The sequence below is a fragment of the Eptatretus burgeri genome, chromosome 12 (assembly GCF_056783735.1).
Source record: "Eptatretus burgeri isolate ZD-2024b chromosome 12, Ebu_testis_v1, whole genome shotgun sequence".
NCBI lineage: Eukaryota > Metazoa > Chordata > Myxini > Myxiniformes > Myxinidae > Eptatretus > Eptatretus burgeri.
Genome location: NC_140972.1, coordinates 73,113,038 through 73,140,680, shown reverse-complemented (window position 1 = coordinate 73,140,680; position 27,643 = coordinate 73,113,038). Strand labels below are relative to the sequence as shown.

The 27,643-nt window shown below is 41.8% G+C and overlaps 1 protein-coding gene and 1 long non-coding RNA gene across 7 annotated transcripts in view; one reads left to right on the top strand and one right to left on the bottom strand.

Moving 5' to 3' along the window:
• The window catches only part of LOC147015911 (uncharacterized), a 215,507-nt gene extending 205,210 nt beyond the window's left edge, over positions 1-10,297 (bottom strand). For all 4 annotated transcript variants that reach the window (XR_015049917.1, XR_015049916.1, XR_015049915.1 and 1 more), the window contains exon 1: positions 10,143-10,297. The gene's annotated coding sequence lies outside the window, so the exon portion shown is untranslated. The remainder of the gene's footprint in view (positions 1-10,142) is intronic.
• Positions 48-23,203, top strand: LOC147015910 (uncharacterized). Of its 3 annotated transcripts, XR_015049921.1 has the most exons (5): positions 10,687-10,862; positions 11,267-11,366; positions 16,648-16,738; positions 17,686-19,319; positions 20,257-23,203. It is a non-coding gene; the product is annotated as an uncharacterized LOC147015910 (long non-coding RNA). The 3 variants fall into 3 exon arrangements; XR_015049920.1 differs by having other exon boundaries at positions 17,686-23,203; XR_015049922.1 differs by lacking the exons at positions 10,687-10,862; positions 11,267-11,366 and adding an exon at positions 48-268 and having other exon boundaries at positions 17,686-23,203.
• Positions 23,204-27,643: the final 4,440 nt, after the last annotated feature.

Here is a 27,643-nt window from a genome sequence, read left to right as displayed (position 1 = left end):
ATCGGTGTTGTTAGCAGCAGCTTACAATCTCCTCTCGCATCGATTATTATAGAAAGGTGAATAAATAGCGTTTGGATTTTATATATACGTAATCATTGCATCGATGTTAAAATTTACAAATGAAGAAACGAGCACCTGTCAATTGTGATATATATTTTCAGAACAGTGCGATTGTTTTACGAACATAAAAAGCTTCACTAAAAAAAAAATCTGTGTTTTAATGTCGACTAAGAACAACGATTTATTCGTGGAATTCTTCAATTCAAAGGTAATTTACTTGCTGGAAGGTAAACGTGGAAACATTGGTTCAGTTTGAAAGCCGATTTCCTTGAATCCCGATTTAGCACGAACGTGTTTTTTTCGCGATGATATTTTATGGACCTCAATGATCGCATTTTAACAGGGCCACACTGTCGTTGTTTATTATCATTATGAGGTATTATGTACTGTACAGTGTACATAATTGTATGTGCTATTTTTATTCGAGGCTACATCACTCGGCGATAGGAATTTTTCAGTTACATTTTTTTTTTCATTTTTTTTTTTTTCAGAGCTGGCAGATCCGTCATTGCCCGGAACGTTGTTAAGCGGCGCATGACTGTGTATATATATATATATATATATATATATATATATATATATATATATATATATATATATATATATATATATATATATATATATATATATATATATATATATATATATATATATATATATATATATGTATATATATATATATATATATGTGTTTTTGTTTTCCGCTCCAAATCGGTTCTTGCGTTCCCCTGCTATGCATATTCCTGTGAAATAAGACCAATTGTTTGCTTATTGAACACATGCTTTTCCTTGCCCAAGCTTTATAAATAAATGTGTGTGTTATAAGTGTACACAGTTTGTTATGTCCATTCCTCCATCGGTCTAACATCGTCCACACCTAGTGCTAGTCAGGAGGTTTTACCCCACGTGATTTGCTCTTGTGAGCCGTTGCGTACTTGGGAGCTCCGCTCAGCTGCACCTGATCAGCTAAGTTAATGCAGGCGTGCATCGAGGGCACAATACCCTCTTGGTGTGGCCATCCACAGGTAAAGTACCCACACAAATTAGTGAAACCCTGCCAGGATTGGCAGTACCAATCAATGCTCATGGTTGATTAGCAAGCCACTGGCAGGCAGAGTAATCCGTGCTTAGTGGCCTCAGGACCAGGCGTTTGAAAGGGAACCAAGTGCTTCCCCTCGTGGCAAACCTCAAACCCAGATCTGTACCAATATATAAATAAGCCTGGTGTTGGCTTAATGGTTAGGGTGGCAGCTTGGGATCCTAGGGTCCTGAGTTCAAGCCCCGTTGGCCACTGAATTATACACCAGAGGGTTGACTCAGCCTGTCATCCTTCCGAGGTCGGTGAAATGAGTACTGGTAGAGGAGCACTGCATCAGCGACATAGTCGCCCTTCCAAGAAATCAAAGATACCCCGGCAGCTATGCTGCCATACGCAAGAAGAAGAATATATATATATATATATATATATATATATATATATATATATATATATATATATATATATATAGTTGCGAATTCTGGCCCGCCCGGCGTGCGATCGGCCACGTAACTCGAATCGCGGCCGCTTCACCCACCGAAATGGACAATTCAGTCGTGACCCTCCTGGGACTACCGCCAGAAATCAGTCACGAGTGGGGATTTAACCCCACCACCACCCAGTCCGCAGTCCACCCGCGCGATATAGGGTAAATCGCCGAAAGTCAATATACCTATGGTACTCGCACGGGTAATCTTCCGAGGGATGGGACCACAGCACAGGCCGACGCCGGACACGAACCGCTTAAGCGGTTCGTTCCGTATTACAGGGATAACCGAGTGGAGTTATCATCGGCCTTGACGGTTCCAATTAATTACCAGGTGTTTTAAAACCCACTATTAATCCCTTACGTGATGCAAGATGGAGATTCAACAAAGGAAAGGACGCAGCGAAACAGGGAACAATTGGACAAGCAAGCACTTTTATTGCACTCTCAGACAAGGGAGCACGTATTTACAGCAAAAGGAAGCAGGGAAAGAGTTAAAACCGAATAAGCAATTATTCACAGCACAGTCACTTTCACTATTCTGCTTTACAGGACACGGCGCCACACCATTCATACAAAAACCCAAAAGAAATGATTGAAAGAGCGTGACCGTAGGGAGCTCCCCGAGCTGGTGTCCACCGTGATCCGGCTCCGCCAGCACTGCCGATCCCCTTAAGGCACCCTCGATCCGGAGTGACCCAACCAGCACGGTCCGGCGAGCGAGGTCCAGTCCGCGAGCCTTCGCGTCCGCTCGCGCTTCTCCTCAGGAACTCCACTCAGCTCTCCGCGCTCGTGTTCAACCTTTTCCCGCCGAGCTCTCCTCAGTCGCTCGTGTTCGCATTCAGCCTTTCCCGCCGAGCTCTCCTCACTCGCTCGCATTCGCGTTCGGCCTTTTTCCGCCGAGCTCTCCTCACTCGCACGCGTTCAGTCTAAAACTCAACTTCACTCTCTCTCACGTTTTCGTTCCGCCTCTTTTGTAGCGCGGGGCTCCGCCCTTTGCCCCGCCCCGTTTCTGGCTCCACCTCCCTTATGGAAGCTTCCCAAAAAGGGGCGTGCCTCTTGTTCCCCCCTCCCCGCGCCGTGCGGGGGGCGAGGAAAGTCAGTCTTGGCTCGGGGCCAGGGAATTATTCCTCCAAAATCAGGCCCCCACCTTTTTCACCTTTGACCTCTGGCCCAAATCGCACCTCCCCCAAGCCAAAGCGCGGGAAAAGCAGAAGGGAAAATCAGACAGGCGTTGTTGGTTTTCTTCCACCCGCGCCGTACGACGAGGGAAGAAAGATTCGGGTGGGAGATGCCCCTTCGCACCCGGCCGCCGCTGCCACTCCACCCCTCCCATCCGTCCCGAGGAGATCGTGACCGCACGGTGCTCGTTGAATGGCAAGTGGTGAAGATGTGGTGGCGTAGTTGTGGAAGGTGGCGTCGTGGTGTGAATGGCGTGATTGTTGGCGTCGTGTAGTGAATGGCGTGATCGTTGAGATGTTGGTTGTGGTTCTTGCACCAAATTAATGAGAGCAAAAGAAAAACGACTAACTGAAGAATCGCAGCCCAAATGGATCACATATATTCCCTCTAAACAACGGGTTTGGGCTAACTACACATGAACTTAACGATATATCTCACCTGAGGACCCTTAATGGTGTAATGCGAATTTCCACAACCGTAACAATACATATATATATATATATATATATATATATATATATATATATATATATATATATATATATATATATATATATATATATATATATATATATATATATATATATATATATATATATATATATATATATATATGATTCCTCCTTTCTCAGACTGAGAAGAATGCACATGACTGCAGCCCCAGAAGGCCCTCTCACAAAGCAAAGTCAAATGCTATCACCAAACATATCAAAAGTGAAGCTATTGACTAGTTTCACCGTTATTTAGGCTCGTCAGGGCAACACACTGTTCCATCCATTTAATGACTTTGAAGACCAACAGCTTTTATATGGGTTCATGAAATACTCCTAACTGTGATTGGTAATGATGTCAAATGAAGCCCCATCTACAATTTCATTCAGCAAACACATGGAGCAAATCCTATCAAGTCAAATCGACACATCCACTACATTCCATATACAAAATAAATAAATTAGATCACACTATTATAATATCCAATTCTCCAGCTCATAACAAATGTTATATTAATGTTCTCTGCAACAGACATATCAAGTATCACAACGACCTTTCCATTGTTTTTTTGCTTTATTAATCAACTTTGATGCCTCTTAAGTTTATTTTTTCTGAGCAATCATCGGATCATGGTAAAACGAGCCGCTTCAAGCTCAGATGGCCAATATTATTGCACGTCTATTTCTGTGTCCTAGTTTCGACATCATCCATTTACCAAGAAGTAAATTCATGAACCGAGTTTGCGCATACGTGTTTCAGTTGACCACAATGGCGAAATCGACTGGTTTCAAAATAAAATCATTAAAACTATTAAAGATTTAGTTTATGGGCATTTCAACATTTATTTTCAAGGGAACATGGATGAATTCAACAATAATGAAGAACAACTTCTCAATTTTGGGCTATGGCTCCCTCTATGGGGACACCGTGCATGGACGCATTGAACGCAGTTGGTGATGATCAGCAAGAGGAAAAGTTCCCTCCCTCTTCCCCCCCCCCCCCCACTTGATGAGGTGTACTCCTATAATATGTCCCTTATTGGCTTTATAGCGATTTCATTCTTCCTAACTGCCGTGGTAATACTGAACCTTTGTTCACAACCAACAGGGTGCGTCTGCTTAATGAGGAACGTATGCTTCATGACCAACAGGGTGCGCCTAGTACATGCCACTTGATATAGTCACATGATGCAGCTTTGGAGGATGGCCAGGATTTTAAGCAATCAAATAATTAGTGCTCTCATTTTTTTTCAGAGCAAATTCTTCTTGCGCTCACTGCTGCCCTCTACAGAGAGATTCTGCAAAATTTAACAAATTATAAACAAACAAACTAACCTGTCAACTTGGAAAACGTGTTTTGAAAATATTGACTCCGAAACATTTGCCACTCTAGTAAATTGCTACATTCTTCATGACCAACCGGTCCTCCTTTGGAGTAGTCTCATGAACAGGTTTGCAGGGCAGCATGAATCATCATAAATAATTAATTCATTTTTTTCAGTTATACATCAGCAAGGCTTACATTTACATGATTATTAATTTGGCAAACAAACTGTTTCTTCGTCATGTGACATAAAACAGGACAAGTACCTGTAACGGTACATGAAGCTGAAGCCACATTCTTTGAGGGTTGTTATTGGGTATAATTGAGTTTTTCAAGACTTTGCTTTTTGAACGCACAATGAGGAGAATCCTTCACTTTGGAGAGCATGCCAAAAACGGTCACCAGAGCTAAACAGCTGGTTGAGAAAGCACATGAGATGAAGTTTAAGTGTGATAAACCGGTGTGATGCGAAAGTAAAGATGCCGGGGCATTCCTAATCCAAAGCACACTGATAAGGACTAGTAAGGTGGTTTGTCAGATTAATGTTTTAAGGCTCCAGCTCAACTCTGCCCAAATGAAGATGGTGCAGAAAACATCCAGACACGTTTCAGATTTTGTCGTGGAGATGCATTCGATTACAGTGGTTCAAGGCAGCAAGATGGCATTCTGTCTTCGGAAGAGCACCATCCACTCTTAGGAAGAGCACCGCCTCCAACCTTTCCTGCTCACTCTCAGCTCCCCTTCATCCTGTGAAAGCATCCGCTTATTTGGTTGTCAGAGAATAGGAAGAGAATCCAAGAGAGTGGGGATCTCTGTTCTGTTATTGCATATGGCAGCTTGGCTTCCAGGTAGCTATCATGTTCTTGGAGTGCAGCTGTGCCACTGATGCTGAGCTCTCTGCCAGTGCACTAGCACTCATTTTGCCAACCGCAGAAGGATGACAGGCGGAGTCGACCCCACCTGGTGTTAATTCAGCAGCCAACAGGGCTCAAACTCAGGACTCTAGGATCCCAAGCCAGCCACCCTAACCCCTTTGCCAACACCAGGCTTTGAGTGGATCTGTGACTGTTAACTGCAGAAAACACTGAAAATATTCACACCACGGTTAAAGGTCCTCCTCAGCTGCTTGCCTCTGAGTTACTTAGTTTTGGTTAAATCCAGGCTGGCAGGATAGCCTGCAGGAATGCACACTCACCTCAAAGCTGTCGAGACTGGGTTGGAATCCCGAACCAGCTATAAACTGTCATCCCATTGTTTTACAGGCAGGGTGATTCATCAATGTGTGTGCCTCTCTCAGATGAACGTTAAACTTGGCGTCCCATCTGCCAGCATTCGTTGGTGGACGCTAAAGATCCCACGATGTTTTTTGCGACGAGTCGGTGAACTATTGCCGACACCATGGCCAAATTCGAAATTCCTATCGCAACCAGTAGAGGGCATTGCATCAGCGGCAGAGCCGCATCCTCGGCCAATGATGCTACCCCACAGCCTATTGCCACAAACAAAAGAAGAACAAGGTTCAATGCAAAGGCCGGTGTGAGAAAACTGCAAACTACCATCCAAGTACTTTCCCTAACAGGACATTACATCTTAAAATACACCTTGGATTCATTGGAAATGGAGGTAAACTGATTAGCTTATTAGTTCCCCACCAGTTTCACCAGAGGGGACTATCAGTTTACTCTCCATCTGTCCGTTTGTCCGTCTGTCCGTCCCATCTGTGGTTTTTCAGACTTTTTTCCCCATAACCTTTAACATATTCAACTGAAACTTGGTACGTGGCTATATTATGATAAGTTACAGAACAAGTTCGTGTTTCAGGGCATTTCATCAATTTTTCACAGAGGTATACCATTTTTAAACTTAGGAAATATCACATATTATACATGGGTCATTGCTCAGCAGCCCCGACTCCACCCCACTGCCTTACACCCATTGGTTGGACACCTAGCCTGAATCCACCCCAATAACATCACAGATCGGCAGGCCTCAGGCAAAGGTGTTAGTCCATGGTCCAGTGTAAATGGAATGATCCCATGTATATAGCCACAATGTATTAGAAATGCGCGCAAGCCGTACGCATGTTTTTGCTTCGTGTATGTACATCGGGTTATATATAAAATGAAATGGGCAAAGCCGAGAAACCAACGAAACACGGTGGGTTAGAGAGTTTCGTCTTCTTCATTTTGAGTCCGTATCGGCTCGAGCATGCTTTAAAGCAAAGTAATTTTTTATCTCCAGTTTGTTGCCCTCGTTGGTTTCTTGTCTACAAAATATATCATGAAATGAAAACTGCTTTTCCTATAATTTTGCCAAATAGACCCAAACACAGTTTGATTCGAGAGTTCTTCTTCTTCATTACTGTTCTGGTATTGGCTCGAGCGTGCGTTAAACATAAACAATTTTTTTTTTTAATCTCCCCAACATTCATTGGGACCAGTAGGGGACATGTATTGCAAAGCAATTCTCGCTCTTGTTTGCTTTCATTTTCTTGTGGACGATAAATATCTCACAGTGTCTTACATGGTGTGTGTCCAAAGATTTTGTTAGCACGTGCTGCTGCGTAATCTTTCTTGAACATCCCTGTCGAGAAAAGTGCTGCTTTCTCATGTTTGCATAAAACAAGCACCTGCCTGCATTGCTTTCCTGAATCATCTGGGTGTACTTTTTCTCTCTCTTATCTTCACTTGCGGCATGTCAAGGCATTAAATAATGGCACACGTGTTCAAGCCTCAAAATCCCTTGTGGCCAAATAAAATGGAATCATAAAGAAGCAAATACAAGCACAAACTCCCATCATGCAGTGCTGGGCAGTGTTGTTAAGCGGATTTGTTTGAAGCTATTTTGCTAAAACACAGATAAACAGAGATGTATTCTGGGTGGCATAATTGTTAGAACATCTGGTCTAAGTCTGGGAGGTCGGTGGTTTAAACCTGACCCCGGCCGAATCATACCGAAGATTTAAAAAATAGTACATGATGTTTCTTTGCTTGACGCTCGGTATTTAAAAAGGATAGACAATGGAAAAACAACCAGTAGGTTGGCAACCATTGTGCAGGCTTGATGAGCCAAATCGCTGCCTCCTGTGTTGAAGTTCCTTGAAAGGGAACTCATATTATACAGACAGAGAAGCATGCTGGACTGCGAATGGTGGGATAACAGAATCTCGGTGCACATGCATTCAATATGGGAATTTCATTAAAAGCAATATGGTACACTTTCATTCCCAACTGGCTGGCAGGATAGCCGAGAGCTATGCACTTGCTTTGAGCTGTCTATCTACAGGTCTGTTTCAAATATCGGCCTCGCTATAAACTGCCATTCTGGTGTATCGCAGGCAGGGCAATTCATCAATGCATGTGCGGTCCCTCGGATGGATGTTAAACTGGGTGTTCCATCTGCTCGCAATAGTTGGTAGATGTTAAAGATAATGCAGTGTCTTTCACCAAGAGTAGACGAGCTATGGTTGGCACCATGAACAAATTCAAAATTGCTGCTCTAACCTAAAGGGGTCACTGCATAAGTGGGACAGCGGTGCTTGTGCTCCCAGCAATTTCTGATTTATGCAGCCCGTGGTTGCTTGGCTGCATCATTTTCTGTGGCGGCGGCTGTACCGCTGATGCATTGCCCCTGTTACCAGCTAGCGGGTACTCATTTTGCCGACCTCAGAAGGAAGACAAGCTGAGTCAACCCGCCTGGTGTTAATTCAACAAAAACACAGAGGCTTAAATCAAGACCCCAGGATCTTAAGCCAGCTAAATGAACTGTTAAGCCAACACCAGGCTTCTCCCAGCAATGATGCAAACCCACAGCAATGTGCTGCATTTCAAGGAAGAGGAAACATTTGTAGCTGATCGAGATGCTGCATCACAACTCAAACACAAAAAAATTATCCACTGAAATATAACTCCAATGCCTAATAGGTTCAGCAATATTTGTTCAGCTTCATTGAATTTTTTTTTCCCAGTTATGGCCTTTCAAAGTTTTGCCGAAATTTGACCGGTTGATGACCTTGACCGTCAACCCACATCCTTTAGGATTTAACAATTTCTTTGCTGTTAGACATCAAAGACCTTTTTAGTTATTATTTTTTTTATTATTTTTTATTTTTTTATAAAAAAGTACTACTGTACTATTTTTATTTTTTATACTGTATTATTTTATTATTTTTAGTATACTTTTTTTATTTTAGTACTACTGCCATACTAAGTTTTATACCAAGTTCAGACTTCACTATTTATACAATTCCCAAATTGTTGACCCCAATCTGTGACTTTGCCCTTTGACCAACATTAACTAAAATGATAACATTTCAACTCTGGGTAAGACTGGACCCATCTGCCCAGTTTCAAACATCTGCAGACCGGTTTTTGAGATATTTTGATGTCACACACACACACACACACACACACACACACACACACACACACACACACACACACACACACACACACACACACACACACACACACACACACACACACACACACACACACACACACACACACACACACACCAAAAAGACCCTACATTATCGGAGCCAGGCAAAAAGTCAAGTGAGAAAGTATGAAACACTGGATGAGAGAAATAATAACAGAAAATGTAGATTGTAAGTTATAAAATGGAACAATATCATGTTGGCATCAATTAGTCCAGACAATATAGAGCATTACTCACAGCCATCTGCAATATAACCTCAATATTTGATGCAAAACCTCTTCTGTGAATGTTTAACATGGTGGAGAACACATAGAAGCCACTTGGAATAAAGCTCACTCAATAAGGTAAATCATTTGCATCAAAGAAGGAATTTGGGGTCTTCGGCCCAATCTTGTTCGTCATATGCATAAAATACCTCTCTGATGTTTAAGAAAACCATCTCCATTTTGCAAATTGCTCCAGATTGCATCGTACCTTTTTTCAGTCCTCTGCTTGTGTCCAACTGTGGGATGACGCCCCTTCCCAAACCCCCAATCAGTACAGAGATTGTTTTCCCTCTGCCACCTCACTCTTTCCAAAGCCAAAATAACCCCATCAAATTTACATAGTTTCACCATGTAAAAAATTCAGAGTGAAACGGAGGTGAACTTGGCTCAGTTAGTTATCATATTCAGCCTTCCAGATACCAAACCGAAGGTGAGTTCATAATTAGCATGATGAGGAATCATCTTTATGATTCAAAACACGAGACCTAAGGTGAGCTCATAATGAGAATGCTGAGGAATCATCTTCAACATTCAAAACACTAGACCTAAGGTGAGTTCATAACCAGCATGCTGAGGAATCATCTTCACCATTCAAAACACTAGACCAAAGGTGAGCTCACAATGAGAATGTTGAGGAATCATCTTTACCATTCATAACACTAGACCATAGGTGAGCTCATAATGAGAATGTTGAGGAATCATCTTTACCATTCATAACACGAGACCAAAGGTGAGCTCATAATGAGCATGCTGAAGAATCTACACAGGTATAAATGACAGTTGTCACATGAACACAGAAGCAAGGCAAATGTCATGGACAAATTAAACAAGCAACAACAAATAATACATGGCTTACAAATCGTGAATGTGGCAACTGAACAGGGTGTATCCATAAACGTCAACCGTCCACCCCTTCACTCAGAGCAAAGGCCACTTTTATATCACTGGCCGTAAAATTGCGCGTCTCCACGAGAGGAAAAAAGCGGTCGAATAAGATTTGTCAACTTTTAATCCAGCCTATGTCAGAACATGTCTGTATGACGGTCATGCCCGCCCCAAAAAATATGAAGGAAAATGAAATAAACCGTGCCCAATCAACAGCACGACGACCACCCCTCCACTAGCCCCCCAGAACATTCCGTCCCACTCACTGCAGGCCAGACTGCGCAACAGCAGGAAACGCTTCGAGATGAATCGTGATGTCATTGTGTTTGACACGTGATCGAGAGCTTCCACCGACAGATTTTCTGTCGTTTTAACAATACAAATTTGTCCTTCATGCAAACTTTCTCAAATCTACTTTGCTTTCCTTTGGGTGGTCGTGTTGTGGTGATGACCTCTGTGGATTCTTTCTTCCTTTCCCCAATCTCCCTCCTGCTTACATACGTCATATGGCCTTACGCCTTCGCCTAGATTACTGAGGCCGTATATCAACGAATTTGTCACGTCGAAAAAAGGCCTCAAAGCCCCACACAACTGTCCCTGAGTGGTGGTTGGTTTAAGTTTTTGTCATCTCATGTGAGTGCTGCATGCCACTGCTCGATGGAGATTTCTGACTTCGGATAAGCACAGTTCGGTAGGCCTGTTTGTTTCTGTGTCTGTCTTTGATTTGCACAAACCCATCAACTTACATCTTTGGTATAAGTATGCGTCATATACTGCGTACAGCTCTAGCTCTTCAAAGGTTAGAGCATAATGGCACTGTTTCAACCATGTGGTGCCCTTTACAAAACCCGACTGCTTACTGTGCTCGTATTACATTCCACAACGATGAAAAAATATTTATATCAAGATTTCCCATGAAGAACACACACGGTGAAATTTAAACATGCGCAAAGGTTTTTTTGCCCTAACATGTGTAAGTTTTATCTCCATTCAATTTGAATATTTACAGTGAAGCAAAAGTCAGATTTCTACAAATGAGAATTAAAGATCTGATCGTGATGCAATTTTTCGATTTCGGACCGGACGTGCCTTCAGAGGAACCCAGCTGATTTCCCAAGGGAGGTGACTGAACTTCCTGGGGTGCTTTGAGTCCCGGCGATCTTCTGATGTCACTCTTCTCTCTGCAGTCAGCCTGGTAATGAAGGGGAAATCTCCTCTCCCTCATCCCACCCCCAAAATATGGATGCAAACCCCCAAACATGAGATGGGTTTATCTATTATATATCCTCTAAAGGAGTGATCTTCGGTATTGTTTTAGAAGGGGGCCACTTTTGCCGATAAGACATCAGTGTGAGAGCCCGCCACATTGCCTGCAGGGCTCCGTAATGGCTGCTATGAGGCCCCGACCCACACACTCTTCTTCATTGCGGTTAACTGGGCCGCAAGCATAATATTGATTGCAAACTGCCAGCTGTAGTTGTGTTACCTTGTTGCTTGTGTTACCAAATGACCGATGTAGTTGTGTTACCTTTATGCATTGCGTTGTAACACTCATTTGAAACCATTGGGTCAATTTGATAGCATTTATGGCGGATTATGATGGGGTGTTTTCACATTTGTATATTATCTGCCGCACGCCAGGGGCCGCACTTTAGGCCACCAGGGGCCGCCAGTGGCTCGCGGGCCGTGTAATGAAGAACAGAGCCTAAAGTCTAAATGCTGTGCATCAAGCGAGGAAGCACCATGTACCAATCTAAAAGTTTTTGATATCACTCAGCTCGCATTGAAATGGAACATCCGGAACGGACGCTCTAATCATGTGACTTCCGGTTCAGGGTTTGCTGCACCTGCAGCAGGTCGGATCGGCTGTTGCTCCTATTTCATCAAACTGAAGTTTTCCAGACCGGATCCATCATGTCTTTCTGTTATGTTTTCGTCCCTGTGTTGCTCTTTGTGTGTTTCATCCAATTTCCAGTGTTAAATCATGCCTCGTTGTGCTGTTTTGTTGAACGCGTGTTTGTGTTGCTCTTCAGGTCTATTCCTCGGATAGGTCACGTGAAAGTCCTGTCTCTGTTTTGACAGCACTTTTCCTTAGTTATCCGTCACCGCACTCCACAAGTTCTTCTGCTTCATCACAATCTATTCTTCTTCTTCATCACAATATATTCCTCTTCTTCTTCTTCTTCACAAGGATTATTTTCCAAACCTGTCTCTCTCACACACACTCACTCTCTCTCCAAAAGGACTGTGTGGAAAATTCTCCTAAATCAACTTTCTTAATATTTCTCTTGAAAAAGTTCAGTCACTCAAACTCTTGAGTCTCACGATGAAATATAATCTTTCTTGGGCAAACCACATTTCTCGGTTGGCCTCCAAGGCCAGTCACTGATTGGGCATCCTCCATCGTGCAAAGTACTTCCTTGGCACACCTGAACTCCTCTCCACCTACAAGGCCTTCATCTGCAGCTTGATGGAGTTCTGCTCTCCCCTTTGGACTGGCTCTCCTGCCTCACGCCTTGCTCAGCTTGATGCCATGGAAACTAAGACCTTTAAGGTCACTTAAATCTCCTGCGATTAAACTGAGTCTACGGTCCAATCACTTTCACATTGCAAACAGGTTGGTGATGTCTCTGTCTTTTCGCCCCTCGTTTCTGGTCTTGCACATTCTGCTCTTTCTGTGCTTGGTCGTGGTCCACCAAAAACTCAATTCGAGTAGAATTCCCAAAATACAAAATCATCACTCACCTCTACTCATTCATTCCTCTTTTTCTGGCCTGTGGATGTAACTTCCACATGCCCTTAAATTTCATTATTCTCTCTAGATGTTCAATACAGCTGTCCACAACCCTCTCAGATAATCCCTCATCCAAAACCATGATCTTTTCTTCCCCAGTTAACCACCCCATTTCCCCCCCAAGCCCAACCCTTTCCAAATTTCCAATTTTTCCTTCCTGAGAGTTTGCTTCTGTATCCACATTGATCACCCTGTACATCCTCCCCTACCCCTCATTCCTCTCCACATCCCTTATTCGTCCAAGTCTCCCTCTATTTTGTCCCTCAATCCTGCTCTTGGTGTTTCTCCCCCTCTTTTGCTGTTTTTTTGGGGGTGGGGGGGGGAGATTTGTCATGTAGTGATCTCCTCTGTGTTCTTGCTCTTCTATGAGCTTGACTTTATATTCAAAAAACATCATCATGCCATTTAATCTGATAAAGTACCCCATAAACTTGTTATTAACCTTTAGAGCGACAAAGTTCCAGAATCAAAGGTTATTCTGAAGACCTTTCAACCATGAGGGACAAGGCCTTCGATGCCAAAGCCATACCCCGTAAAGGGTAATAAATACAATGCTTTTAAATATGAAAGGCCAACAAGTACTGCAACTGGCTTTAACAGTCTAAACCACAATGAATTATTATCAATTTTAATCCTGGACTTTCAGGGAAATTTTAGTAAACCGCATCAATGGGAAACCGCACAAGGTCTCATAGTAAGTTAATTGGTTGTTAACGATATAAGTTATATTTTCCGACTTCATTTGAAAAATGATCACCAAAATGTGTTTTTTTTTTCTGTTGTTCGAGTCAAATGTGTGTTTGTGCATGTATGAGAACTGCACAAGCAACCAATCAGATCACTCGATAGATAGTCGAATCTCATTATTGAGAGATGTTCCACACATATCCTGCTGGTTTTGAAATCTCAACATTTTATTACCATGTATTATTTGGAATGATAACTGCATAACAGCTGTTATTGCACTTTGCACATAGTGCTTTATGATAACACACATATCCATGCATATTTCTGCTGAGATTAATGTTTGCACATGTTGCTCCGAGCTACTTCACCATTTCCTGCGTGCTATTCTTGTCTCCAACTTCGTATTACCTGTGCTACCAAAGGTGGACGGAGGTTACGTTTTTTGGGTGGTCGCTAGACTACCCTTATTCTCAGGTTTTCCGTCTGTCTGTTTGTTTGTATGTAATGGACAGCTCTGGAGGCCAGAGGAGTCAACCAATTTTGATGAAACTTGACTGGTAGGTTCATACCAGGATCTAGTTGTATGCTTTTGAGCACCGTTGCTATGGACGCCACCGTTGCCCAGCAACGGGACTTTGAATTTTTTGAAAAAAATCCGAAAAAATTTTCCCCGAAAATCAAAAATCGGCTTCCGCGCTTTTATGCGCACTATAATCAACCTCTTTGTCAAAAAATTTCAGCCCAATCCGTCAAAAACTGTATGACTAGTATGCAATTATAAAGCGACCACCCATGTCGCCTACCGGCTTGTCTGTCTGTTTGTTTGTCTGTGAGCAAGATATCTCAAACGGTGATGGATAGATTCGGACGAAACTTGGTGGACGACTCGGGTTGCTGACGAGAACAAGCCGATTATATTTTTGTTCAGGAACAGATGTAGATCTGGCCAATCATTGGGATACAAAACATAAACTGTTCAGCCTGGCGGAGTGGTATGTGCTCTACCGAGTGCCGTTCTAGTATGTACATGGTGTGCCTGTTACTCGCAGGATAGCTTGGAGGTATGCTTATTCACATGAGCTGATTAACCTGGGTTCAAATTTCGACCCAGCTATAAATTGCCACATTGGTGATTAACATGCAAAGTGATAACATCAATGTGTGCGTCCTTCATTGGAAGTACGCAAGACCCATCTACCAGCATTTGATGTCACTGGACATTAAAGAACCCAGTGTGTCTTTCTCGAAGAGCAAGTGAGTTATCGCCGACACCAAAAACAAATTAAAAAATTACCCCCGTTTGGAGGTGACGGTCATCTCTATAATACCACAAGTTCTCAATGTTCAGTTATGACCGAAGATACTGCGCAGTTCTACTGCGCAGCTCGAACTGCGCAGTTTGGTTAAAGGTGACTCGGCATTTTGGCGCACGCACACGAAATTATATTTTGAAAATAAATGCTGACATTTACATTTCGGGTTTTGAAACTTTTGCACCTTCGGCGGAAAATGTATAAATATAAAAGGCTAAAAATGTGTTTTATATTTATATTTCATTTCTCCTTCCTTCTTTCTTTGCGAATCGCATCGGCGTTTTTGGCCATCTTCCAGATCACGTGATGATCAAACGGGAAGGAAATTCAAAAATCTGTCTGGTTAGATACAAGATAATATTTTTTACTATCATAATCAATAAACAGTTGCCGAATATCTTGTAGAATGGCAGACTAGATAGGTTTTGAAAATGGCGATTTTTAGAACTTACGTGACCTTGACCCTGACCTTGAACCCGGATAAAAGTTATATCGTTGTGCAACACTCATTGACCTCTACCCACATACTAAGTTTCATCAAGATCGGAAAGAAAAATTGTTGACGGACGGACGGAAATTTGGTCCGGCTTTATTAGGTCATCTCGGTAGATATGACCTAAAAAGTACGCATCTTCAGTCGAACGTCAGGCCTGGCCAGCCAGTTCATGAAAGACTTTCCCCCAAAATGTTCTCTGAACTTTTACCCAGAAGAAGGTGGGAGTCATTGTGGATGTAAAGTAAGTAGTAGTTGCAGTAGTAGTAGAATATATGCTGTGCCTTGTGCTTATTTCATGCATGTTATTGCAGTACATGCATGCTCTGAATTAAAACCACAGACATCAAATAAATGGAGAAATTATGATACTACAATATCATAGTGTTTGTGCTTTTTTATTCATTGCACTCCTGAACCCCAAACTCCAGGAAGTGGGAGCAAAAACAAGAATGAGCACACACACCCACTCACCCCTATACATACAATACCAGATCATAAGTAAATAATAAAAAGAATAGAACAGAGGATCGATGATGCAATTGGCATTTTTTGCTTGAGGTTCGGTAAAATAAAAACACTCCTCAATGGACCTCTGACACCAGCACGTGACTGGAAATTAATTGTGCCTTGGGAATAAAGGCGGACACATGCCAAGGCTCAGAGTATATTGGCCTGAGGAAGTTCGCTGATAAGTGGGTGAAATGCCACCTGAGACCGGATATGCTCTTGCTTGTTTAGTGCCAGATTAGCAGTGTATATCTTGTTACCTTTTTGATTGGATGCACCTTTTTGCTATATCTATCTATCTATATATATATATATATATATATATATATATATATATATATATATATATATATGTATATATATATATATATATATATATATATATATATATATATATATGTATATATGTATATATATACATATATATATCTATATATATATATATATATATCAGATTTACCTGGTGTTGCATGGGAAGAGAAACGTGAATAAGTAATACATTGTAGACAAAGGAAATTTTTATTTGCATTTACAGATACTTTCCGACAGTATTGTGATTTTTTTCCCCCTTGTGTATCAGCTTCGATGTCCATCGGCACTCAACATTACAGTGCTTCCCCATTATCTTGGGTCGCTCATCTGCATTTGATTTTTCATTTATCTATATTTTCATTTACAGATGCTTGCCTCCTGTTCTGCGATTTTTCATGGTGTATCGGCTTCGATGTCCATCAGCACACAAAATTTCAGCTTTCTGCGTCACCCAGAAGGTTCCGATCTTTAAAATTAGTCATTAAGCGAGTCAGTGAGTGGTGAGAAAGAGCTTTATATATATATATATATATATATATATATATATATATATATATATATATATATATATATATATATATATATATATATATATATATATATATATATATATATATATATATATATATATATATATATATATATATATATATATATATATATATATATATATATATATATATATATATACACACACACATACATGCTCAAAATAGTCAAGTGGTGCAGTTCCAATATCAGCCTTCACGGGATCCATTTGATTTTGTTTGTAAGATACAATTTCATCTTCTTTTCGTCCTCCTTTGCCCCATAATCAATGGTGAGTGTTATGTGTCTAGATCGCCTTATTAATGTGGTACTGTCACATTTTAATCAAATTATTTGCAACCATTTTCTTCCTGGTATGATCCACATGCCGCAAGCCAAAACAAATGCTTTTTTTTAGAAATGTCCTTTATAAATGCCTTAAATCCTGACTCAGCTCTTAACACATTTTTATAATGGGATGTGCATGAATGGCCCAATGAAGGGTGAAACTGCTTTTGAAATTACGAGTTTTATCTTTATGATCCCAACTTCTCAGAATTATGTTCACTGGCCCAATTCCATGTTTGCATTTATTCAAACTTTGGCTGTTCATTTTTTTTAATGCATAATATTGTGTGATAGCTACACAATCCATCAGGTTTATTAACGACTGACATTCAGCCATTTTATTTGGCTTTGCTGCCTTGGTAACAAACATCCTGATGACCTGGCTTGGGCCATTACAGTTATTTTCAAGACTATTTGAAATTTTTATCAAATTTAGGATACTCCACTGTAAAACATTCCATATATCAAGTATGTAATAATGGAATCCACAGACTTTGATATTTAAAATTCATGGCACCTGTGCTTACAGATCCCTCAACAAGATGACATACTCCGCAATGCAGCGCCCCTTGCTGGCACCACGCCATCACAGTGGGTTGTCTTATTTTTTGTTTCATAAATTTATCTCTGATGTTCGAAGCAGGAACAACACAACTGAGGCACTATTTTGCATCTATTGCCAGTTCTCGTTGTTATATTCCTTGAGAATGCTACGTAAACATTACCAAGCCATGTCTTCAGATACAGTGCTTGTAAGCAAGCATTAAACAGGCAACACCTACATATTTAAGGTCTAGTATTTCTGCATTGGCTTGACAGGATAGCCGAGAGGTATACACAGTGCACACTCGCTTCTTAGCTGTCGAGGCTGGGTTCGAATCTCGGGCAAGCTATAAACTGTCAACCTGGTTTCATCAACGTCTGTCTGTGTGCCATCCCTCGGATGGACCTTAAACTGTCTTGTCTGCCGGCATTCGTTGGTGGACATTAAAGATCCCATGGTGTCCTTTGCGAATAGTCGGCGAGCTATCGCAGGCATCACGGATAAATTACAAATTCTTGCCCTGACTGCTCCTGCGAGAGGCAATGGCAAACCACCCAGCACAACCTGAACAAGAAACTGCTTCGGCAACACCAATGCTCTGTAAAGAAGATGGTTCACATCATCATCATTTCGGCATTAATCTGATGGAATTTACCGGCGAGAACTCCAAGATACAGTATCGATAATTTGCATTTATTTTCTCAAGTTAGATCTTCACTTGCAGCCATCTATCTATAATTTCAGCAGTGTGTGTGTGTGTGTGTGTGTGTGTGTGTGTGTGTGTGTGTGTGTGTGTGTGTGTGTGTGTGTGTGTGTGTGTGTGTGTGTGTGTGTGTGTGTGTGTGTGTGTGTGTGTGACCGCTGTTTCTCGACAACCACCGGTCCGATCTCATTGAAACTTGCCAGCTACATTGTTGGGGACCTGAGGATGTGCCTTTTCAAGGTTTGATATTAATTGGACAAGTGTTTCCCAAGTTATGGGCATTTATTTACCAACCAATGACAAGACACGTTGCTGCGGCCATTTATTTACCAACCAATGACATGACACGTTGCTGCGTAGGAGTGGCTGCATAGGCCGGTGCGCGGCTGGCCGACGATGATGCCACGGGCCGTGCAGGTTCCATGGCAGCGAATGTCATGGCAAGCAAAGACTGAGGTAAACTTGATTTTAATAATTCCAGCTCTGTGTGTGTGTGTGTGTGTGTGTGTGTGTGTGTGTGTGTGTGTGTGTGTGTGTGTGTGTGTGTGTGTGTGTGTGTGTGTGTGTGTGTGTGTGTGTGTGTGTGTGTGTGTGTGTGTGTGTGTGTGTGTGTGTGTGTGTGTGTGTGTGTGTGTGTGTGTGTGTGTGTGTGTCCGCTGTTTCTCGACAACCACTGGTCCGATCTTATTGAAACTTGCCGGGTATATTGCTGGGGACCTGTGGATGTGCCTTTTCAAGGTTTGATATTAATCGGACAAGTGCTTCCCAAGTTACGGCCATTTATTTACCAACCAATGCCATGACACGTTGCTGCGTAAGCGTGGCTGCGTCGGCTGGTGCGCGGCCGGCCGACGATGACGTCACGGGCCGTGCCGGTTACCTGGCAGCGAATGTCATGGCAAGCAAAGACAGGGAGGTAAACTTGATTTTAATTAACTCTGTGTGTGGAAGTGTGGTTGCCGCGAGAGCGAAGGAACGGTCTGTGTGGTTGTCGTTTCTGGCTGGCGGTTTGAAAGTTTTTTTTTTTGCACGCACGGGCACGTGAGAACGAAGGAACTGCCTCTGTGGTTGTTCCTAGCACGCGGTTTGAAAGGTTTTTTTTTTCGTTTGCACGTATGGCCACGCACCTACGGGCACGCACTAGTAAGAAATAATAACAATGCAGGAAGTTTTACTCTTCTTCAAGTAAACATATGTTAACTGGCCGTTGCTTTCATCCTTTGCATGGGTACATTTACATAATGTTGAGAATAAAAAGGGAGTTCTCTCCCTACCCTCTCCCGCCAACCCTCCCCGGTCCACAAGATCTAAAGGAAAATACTGCAATCAAGCTAAGAGCAGTAAAATACACAGGGCCGGATTTAGGCATGGGCAAGGTGGGCAGTTGTCCAGGGGCCTCCACAACCAGGGGGCCTCCAAATATTTCATGAAAAAAAAATTGAAAGGAAAAATGTATTTGGTAGTTAGTGGAACAGATATAAGATATTCATCTTATCTCATATCAAAGTTCAGATTCTTTGTTCTTGAAAAATATACTTTATGGATGACTGTAAATATGTCTCGTCACCTTTTTTAGTATTCCAAGGTAGGGTGGGCCTCCACTACTGAAGGCTACCCAGGGGCCACCACATGTCTAAATCCGGCCCTGAAAATACAACAGATGTACGTTTCCACGACATAATTATGACAAAGTAGAGGTGCTCAAGCTATTCTCTGCCTGCCTTTATTATGTCTTACAGTCTATTTATTTGTACCTGGACATTGTTATCTATATACGGTATTAAAGTATCCAGATTTCTCTCTCCTTCCGTCCCTCTGTCTTTCATGCTCTTTTTGCTGGGACATCATGACAGTGTTACGTCTAGCACGAGGCTTGGCCTCTACGAACGTGCACGTCATCCGAGCATCCAGCACTCAACCCGTCCAGTCACTTCGCTGATGGAAGTTGGACACCATGACCCATATATCTATAACTCTATTTGACTATCTGACGGTCATACATGATGAGGTGAATAACAGACACGAGGTGTCAGGATGGAAGATTTAACAAAATGGAGGTGTAGTAAGATGGCGTTATGTCTGGTACGTCATGACATCTAGCACTAGGCTAGGCCTTTACGGCGGTGTATTATTCATAATTGAATGAGAATTGTATTTTGCAACTTTGAAAAAAAACAAGTTCAAATGAGCTAAGATCCTTGTCCTCTTAATGATAACGTCATAAAAACGAATATGACGTATCAGGTTTGCGATTAATTATCTGTGCTAATGTCCGGCTTGATTCTCGCAAACAAAATTCAAACAGGTTGTCTAGTTTCGGAGATTATGGTATAGGCGATTTCCATTAGCGGCGATATTATGACGTTAACTTTTTTTCTAGGAAGAATTTCCAAAATCGGAGATGGTTACTGCCTGTGCGTTGGCTTTCTGCATATACATGGCAAGTTTCACGAAGATCCGATAAAAACTCTGGGTTGTGAAACAAAAAATGTCAAAAAATAGGAATGATGTCATAAAAATTGATATGACATCATAGTGATGTATCATATGTGCAGTAATTCATCTCTGCTAATGCCCTGTTCAATTCCCACAAACAGAATTCAAAAAGCTTGCCTAGTTTCGGAGATATTTTTTTAGGCGATTTCCATTCGCGGACATATTTTGACATCATAACTTTTTTTTCTCGGAGGAATTCTCAAAATCAGACATGGTTACTGTCTGCGCAGGGTATTTTTACATATATATGCCAAGTTTCAGGAAGTTTCGATGAAAACTGTAGGCTGTGAAACAAAAAAGCCCACAAGAAGAAGATGAAGAAGAACAACGTGAGTAAGACTTAGAGATCCTCCACGAGGATCTAAAAAACATGTCTGATCCGTGGGAACATAAAACAAATTCATAATATTGTATTTTTGGTGAATAAGTATGTGTATTACGAAAACTTGCAGATTACCTGCCCTGCTGGCGATCTTGTTCCAAGCGTGCAACAATTTTGCGGAACACCTCCCTTTATTTGGGCGGTGCATAGGCAACAGACTACTGCCTCAATCGCTTCTGAAAATAAAAAAAAAATAACCCAGGTTATATATATGAAGCAAAAACATACGTAATGCCGATATGCACATATAATACATTGTGGTGATATAACTTGGATAATTTCAATTGCACTTACCCATAGGCTGACGCCAGAGGCCTGAAGCCTGAGGCCTATACATAGTCACCTTCACAAGGCCCATGACACCTATCAGCTCCAACATTCAATATTTGATGATCCTTTTAACAATCGCTTAGGTTGTTTTACACTGAACTTAAAATGTATAGGGATGGCATGGTGATTGTAAGCCTGGTGTTGGTTTAGCGGTTACGGTGGCTGTCTTGGGATCTTGGGGTCCTGAGTTGGAGCCCTTGTCTCCCGTTTAATTAATACCAGGTGGGGTTGACCCAGCCTGCCATCCTTCTGAGGTCAGTGAAATAAGTCCCAGTGTACTGGTAATAGGGGACCAGTGTACTGGCACAGCCATGCCCTCAGCCAATGATGCGACCTGCAGCCATGTGCTGCATATGAAGGAGGAGGAGGAGGATGGTGATTGTCAATATGACACTTCTGAAGATGTCTTCGGCTTAACAATGGACACTTAACAATTAATGGTGGACACATGAATTTAGTCTTTTAAACATAATTTTCAGCATTTAGATGAAAGAGTCATTTTCAAAAAGGTTAACTATAACTGTTCTGTTCCTGAATGCAAATCAACACTTGTCCTTTACGATACTCATGGAAATTTGATAAATATGTGTGCACGGGAGGTGTCCAAAGTTCCTACCTTTTCCTGTCAAGAGAATTATTGAGGGGCAATAGAGGATGTAACACATGGACAAACACAGACCAACGCTTGTCCTTTTACCAACAGATGCAAAAAACTAGTACAATTAGCCCATCCACTACGTTGTGAAAGATGGGGTTTTGCAATCACTTTTGTGTGTCTGTGTATCTGTCTGGGCCATAACATTTATTTAACCATTTGAGCTTTTGTCATGAAATTTTCACAGAAACTTTATTATGACAATATGTCGAAGATATATTAACAATTTTGTCAAAAGGTCAAAAGGTAACGTTTAGCATCCGGAAGAATATGAAGAAGTCTGAATACAAAGCAGATGGACTTTGCATTTTAAGATGCTTTCTAGTTTCTGTTGTAGTCACAGAACCAAACAAAAACTATATACAGGTATCCCCCACTTAACGAAGGTGTTATGTACCTTTATAACCTCTCGCTATGTGAACCTTTGTTATGCGGGAGCTCATTTTCAATCCTTTCCAATGGGAAAATTACACTTCGTTTCCTAACCATAAAGTTTTGGTCAAAAAGCAAAGCCATATGCTGATGGTATAACGATGTTTTTTGTTGCAAGCGACATTATAATATCTATATATTAATACTGAAGGACCAATTTTGTGTTCCTCCTCGCGGTCGCGTCACGTTTTTCTCGGTACTGTGACCTGGACTGAAAGAAACTTCGTACCTGTAAGAGTGCATCGAACATCGTGGCAATAGTCAAACTTCAACTCTGAAGCAGAAGAAACACTTTTTGTTTTACATGGCGATGTGTGACGTCACCGCTGAGAGGCGTCAGGGTGTCATGACATCATCGGTCATTCACTGACGTCATTACGTCTGCCATCGACAGACCGTTACCGCTAACAGGTGTAATTCCACTCCTCGAAAATAGCGTCTGCAATGTAAAACCCTCTTCTGCACATGCTGACTACCTCAGAATGTGAATTTGACACAAAATATGTAACAAGAAACATTGTATCTTCTATATATTAATACTGAAGGACCAACTTTGTGCTCCTCCAAGCGGTCGCATCACGTTTTTCTCGGTTCTGTGACCTGAGAAGTTTTGACACGGTGTTTGTACGTCAAAGTAGATACGTGCACAAATCAGGGGACTTCTTCACAAAGAGTAGTGTACACCAAAAATGTCGTGTGCAAGGACGTTTTGTAGGCCTCATTAGGTAAGGCCATGGAGTACATCGACTGGGATCCGGCTCTTACAAGAGCCGCCACTGGTTGTCATATTGGGCACATGGAATGGAATCCGTCTGTGACGGGGTTTTGGCTAGTTATTATTATTTACCTAACCAGTGCATGCCCGTAGGTGCGTGCCTGTAGGTGCGTGGCCGTACATGCAAACCAAAAAAAAAAAACTTTCAAACCGTGTGCCAGAAACAACAACCACACAGGCCATTCCTTCGCTCTCGCGTGCCCGTACGTATGTGGCCGTACGTGCCTATACGTGCGTGGCCGTACGTGCATAGCCGTACGTGCGTGCCCGTACATGCAAAAAAACCAACAACTTTCAAACAACCACACAGGCCCTTCCTTCGCTCTCATAAACGACGACTGGATTGGGGCATTGTGTTTATCTATAAATGCGCATAAGAAATCGAGAAATTATTAGAATACAGCAAGTCATCACCATCCAGAAGTAGTGCGTGCCCGTACGGAATGTCCACATCATTCCACGAATTATCGCTTGCATTGAAGTAACAACTGCTGTGATACTTACACACAGAGTTAATTAAAATCCAAATTAAAATCAAGTTCACCTCCCTGTCTTTGCGAGCCATGACATTCGCTGCCATTGACCATTGCCACTCCTACCCCATGGTGAGGCGACAGGGTAGGATTTGTTGGAGACCTGAAAGTACAGTGTCATTAGGTATTCCATGTTCGAATTGTTTTAGTTTGAAAATAATAAAAAAAAAAAACAGTTTGCAAAGCATACCACCAAATTGAGATGCATTTCGTTGGCAAGCATGTTGAGTAGAGCTGAATTCCTTAACACTTCCAAAGGCCACACCGTTTTGACAATTGGAAACAAAAAAAGTTGTGCACTTTTTTTAATAAATTATTTTCGGAACAATTTTTCTTCAATAAATAAATAATTTAAAAAATGGTCTACATGTGCATTGTACACACCTTTATCTCGTTAGCACCTCTTCATGAATATTGCTGAGGTAACAGCGTTTATAAATAATAATAAAAATTGTCTCCATGTACACACCTTTATCTCGTTAGCACCTCTTCATGAATATTGCTGAGGTAACAGCGTTTATAAATAATAATAAAAATTGTCTCCATGTACACACCTTTATCTCGTTAGCACCTCGTCATGAACAACATTGCTGAGGAAACTGCGCTTCGTCTTTGTTTTCTCGTCCAGGGGAAGAATGCGGGGGCTGCTGGATCTGCCAACGTTTTGATAAATTATTAGTTTTAATGGCCAATTATTCAATTAGCGCCGACGTATTTTGCCTTTTTGCAAGGAAAAACACAGAGAGAAGAAAAAAAAACCTGTAATGGCGAACGAGGCTGATGTTCTCTTCCCCATGGCCATGCTAACGCAGCAACGTGTCCTGTCATTGGTTGGTAAATAAATGGCCAAAATTTTGGAAGCACTGTCCGATTAATATCAAACCTTGAAAAGGCACATCCACAGGTCCCTAGCAATATACCTGGCAAGTTTCAATTAGATCAGACCAGTGGTTGTCGAGAAACAGCGGTCACACACACACACACACACACACACACACACACACACACACACACACACACACACACACACACACACACACACACACACACACACACACACATATACACACACACACTGCTGGAATTATAGATAGATAATATACTGCAACACAATAAAACAGTTAATTTAGTTGGAACGCTTACAAAAACAATCTTGAGTACAAGTATAACTTTGTTTGCCCAATACTGAAAGAACAAGCTCAAATGAGCTAAGATCCTTGTCCTCTTAACGATGACGTCATAAAAACGAATATGACGTCATTGTGATGTATCAGGTTTGCGATAAATTATTTGTGCTAATTGCCGGCTTGATTCCTGCAAACAAAATTCAAACAGCTTGCCTAGTTTCAGAGATAATGGTATTGGAGATTTCCATTAGCGGCGAAATTATGATGTCAACTTTTTTTCTAGGAAGAATTTCCAAAATCGGAGATGGTTACAGTGGGCTTTCTGCGTATACATGGCAAGTTTCACGAAGATCCGATGAAAACTCTGGGTTGTGAAACAAAAAATGTCAAAAAATTGGAATGACGTCATAAGAATTGATATGACGTCACAGTGCTGTATCATATGTGCGGTAATTCATCTCTGCTAATGCCCTGTTCGATTCCCGCAAACAATTCAAAAAGCTTGCCCAGTTTCGGAGATAAATTTTTTAGGCGATTTCCATTAGCGGACATATTTTGACGTCATAACTTTTCTTCTGGGAGGAATTTTCAAAATCGGAGATGGTTACTGTCTGCGCAGGGTATTTTTACATATATACGCAAAGTTTCAGGAAGTTTCGATGAAAACTGTAGGCTGTGAAACAAAAAAGTCCACAAGAACAACAACGTGAGTAAGACTTAGAGATCCTCCATGAGGACCTAAAAATGAAGAACTGTCAACACACCGTGTTTACGTCCATGAAGCAAAATAAAAAGAAAAACAATTTTAATTTTCTGATATATTTTGTAGACTAGAAACCAATAGATACAACTAAGATAACAAAACCTAGATAAAAATTAGTTTGCATTTATTACTTTAAATTACATTTATCATCATTGTAATTGCGCTGCGAGAAGCTCGTGGTGGCGACGTCACGATGTTCAGCTCAGGACACAGAACGGGTTTACGTCATCATTGCTCCCAAACACTTTCAATATAAATGACTCCAGGTTGTGCGTGATGAAGTAAGAGATCATGTTTCCATGTGGCAAGGGGAGATTAGTGCTCCTTGGACCCTGTGCATTGACAAGCCCCATATATGGCCCCTCCCATCGGTGATAAGAAGCAACAAAACCAGATACAGTCTCTCCCTCTGAGAAGTCTACCTGAATGTTGGCAATGATGGCATCTTCTTTCCAATAGCAGATGTCCATTAAATAAATCACCAAGCCTGGCATGTTCACACAAGGTAATCTTGCAAGGTTCAATGTACACTCAATGGCAGCAATAGTTGAAGGTTTGGGTAGAATGTGCCTGTCTATAAACCTTTGGGCCTTGCACTTGTCCACATCCTCGGGAGTTTGCAGTATTGGGAGCTGCAGCCTATCAGCTTTTTGGATGAGTTCAGAAAATTTTCCAACTCTTTAATTGAGCAGAACAACACCCCTTTCTCACAGGTTTGTTTGCAAGAATTTTCAGCTTCTTCTCGAAGTTTTGTGACCCGTTCTCTGTAACAATCCTTATCTTGCACGCACAATATACGTCCGGCTGCCACGATGAATCACAGTGCGAGGGTTTTCTGTGCGTGCACGCTGAGAATTCTGGGGTGGATTACGTCATTTCTAAAGTCAAGTATTTTGGATGGCATCAGGGAAGCTGTCCAACCAATGGGTAGAGAGTCCTACATACATACATACATACATACAAACATTTGCTCCATTACATATAGATTAACGCTGGTTTGTTCGCAGTAAACAAAATGTTTCTGGGATTAAAACATTGCAAATATTGATTGTCAATAAGCTGTATTGCTGTGATGTAACATGTTGTTACAGCCACTAGACCATTCCGTTTTCCCGGTTCAAATCCAGCAAGTCAGGTTAAAACGACCGCAACTGTCACTCATCTCGAAGACTCCCCATTGGATATGACCATCTCACCATCCAGGTTTGAGTCCCAAAAGTGGGTAAGGATCATGCCATTAGGCGTCCAGATGACCGATCTTATCCAGCCAAGTAAACCTTGATCACATGGCACAAGCCTCTTACGGTACAGGGACCGCGGCCAATTTACCTTTAACAGGATTTGTTAAACCACGAGACAATCCCACCAGAACAACCAGGATTCACGTAGAGACCAAGTCAGGTTTTGAAGGTGTATCGAACAGCAAGACGGGCAGGAATACAAAAAGATGCAACACCATCTGAACAATAATAAAAACCCGTACGCACCCACGTACTAAATGAACAATGTAAGAGTCTTGATTACCTAAGTTCTTTGGACCTTCACTTATTCGACAGTAGAGAGACATCGGGAAGTCATGAGACAGGGAGAGAAGGAACGCCATGCTCTTTGTACTTGTGAAATTGTCCAGGAGCCAGGGCGATTGGAGGGAGGGACGTTGGCTGAGCGGAGCGCGGCGTTGGCTGGATGGGGTGAGGCTTCTGATCTCAGAGTGCAGCTCACACCTCAGCATTCTCGGGATTCTCCA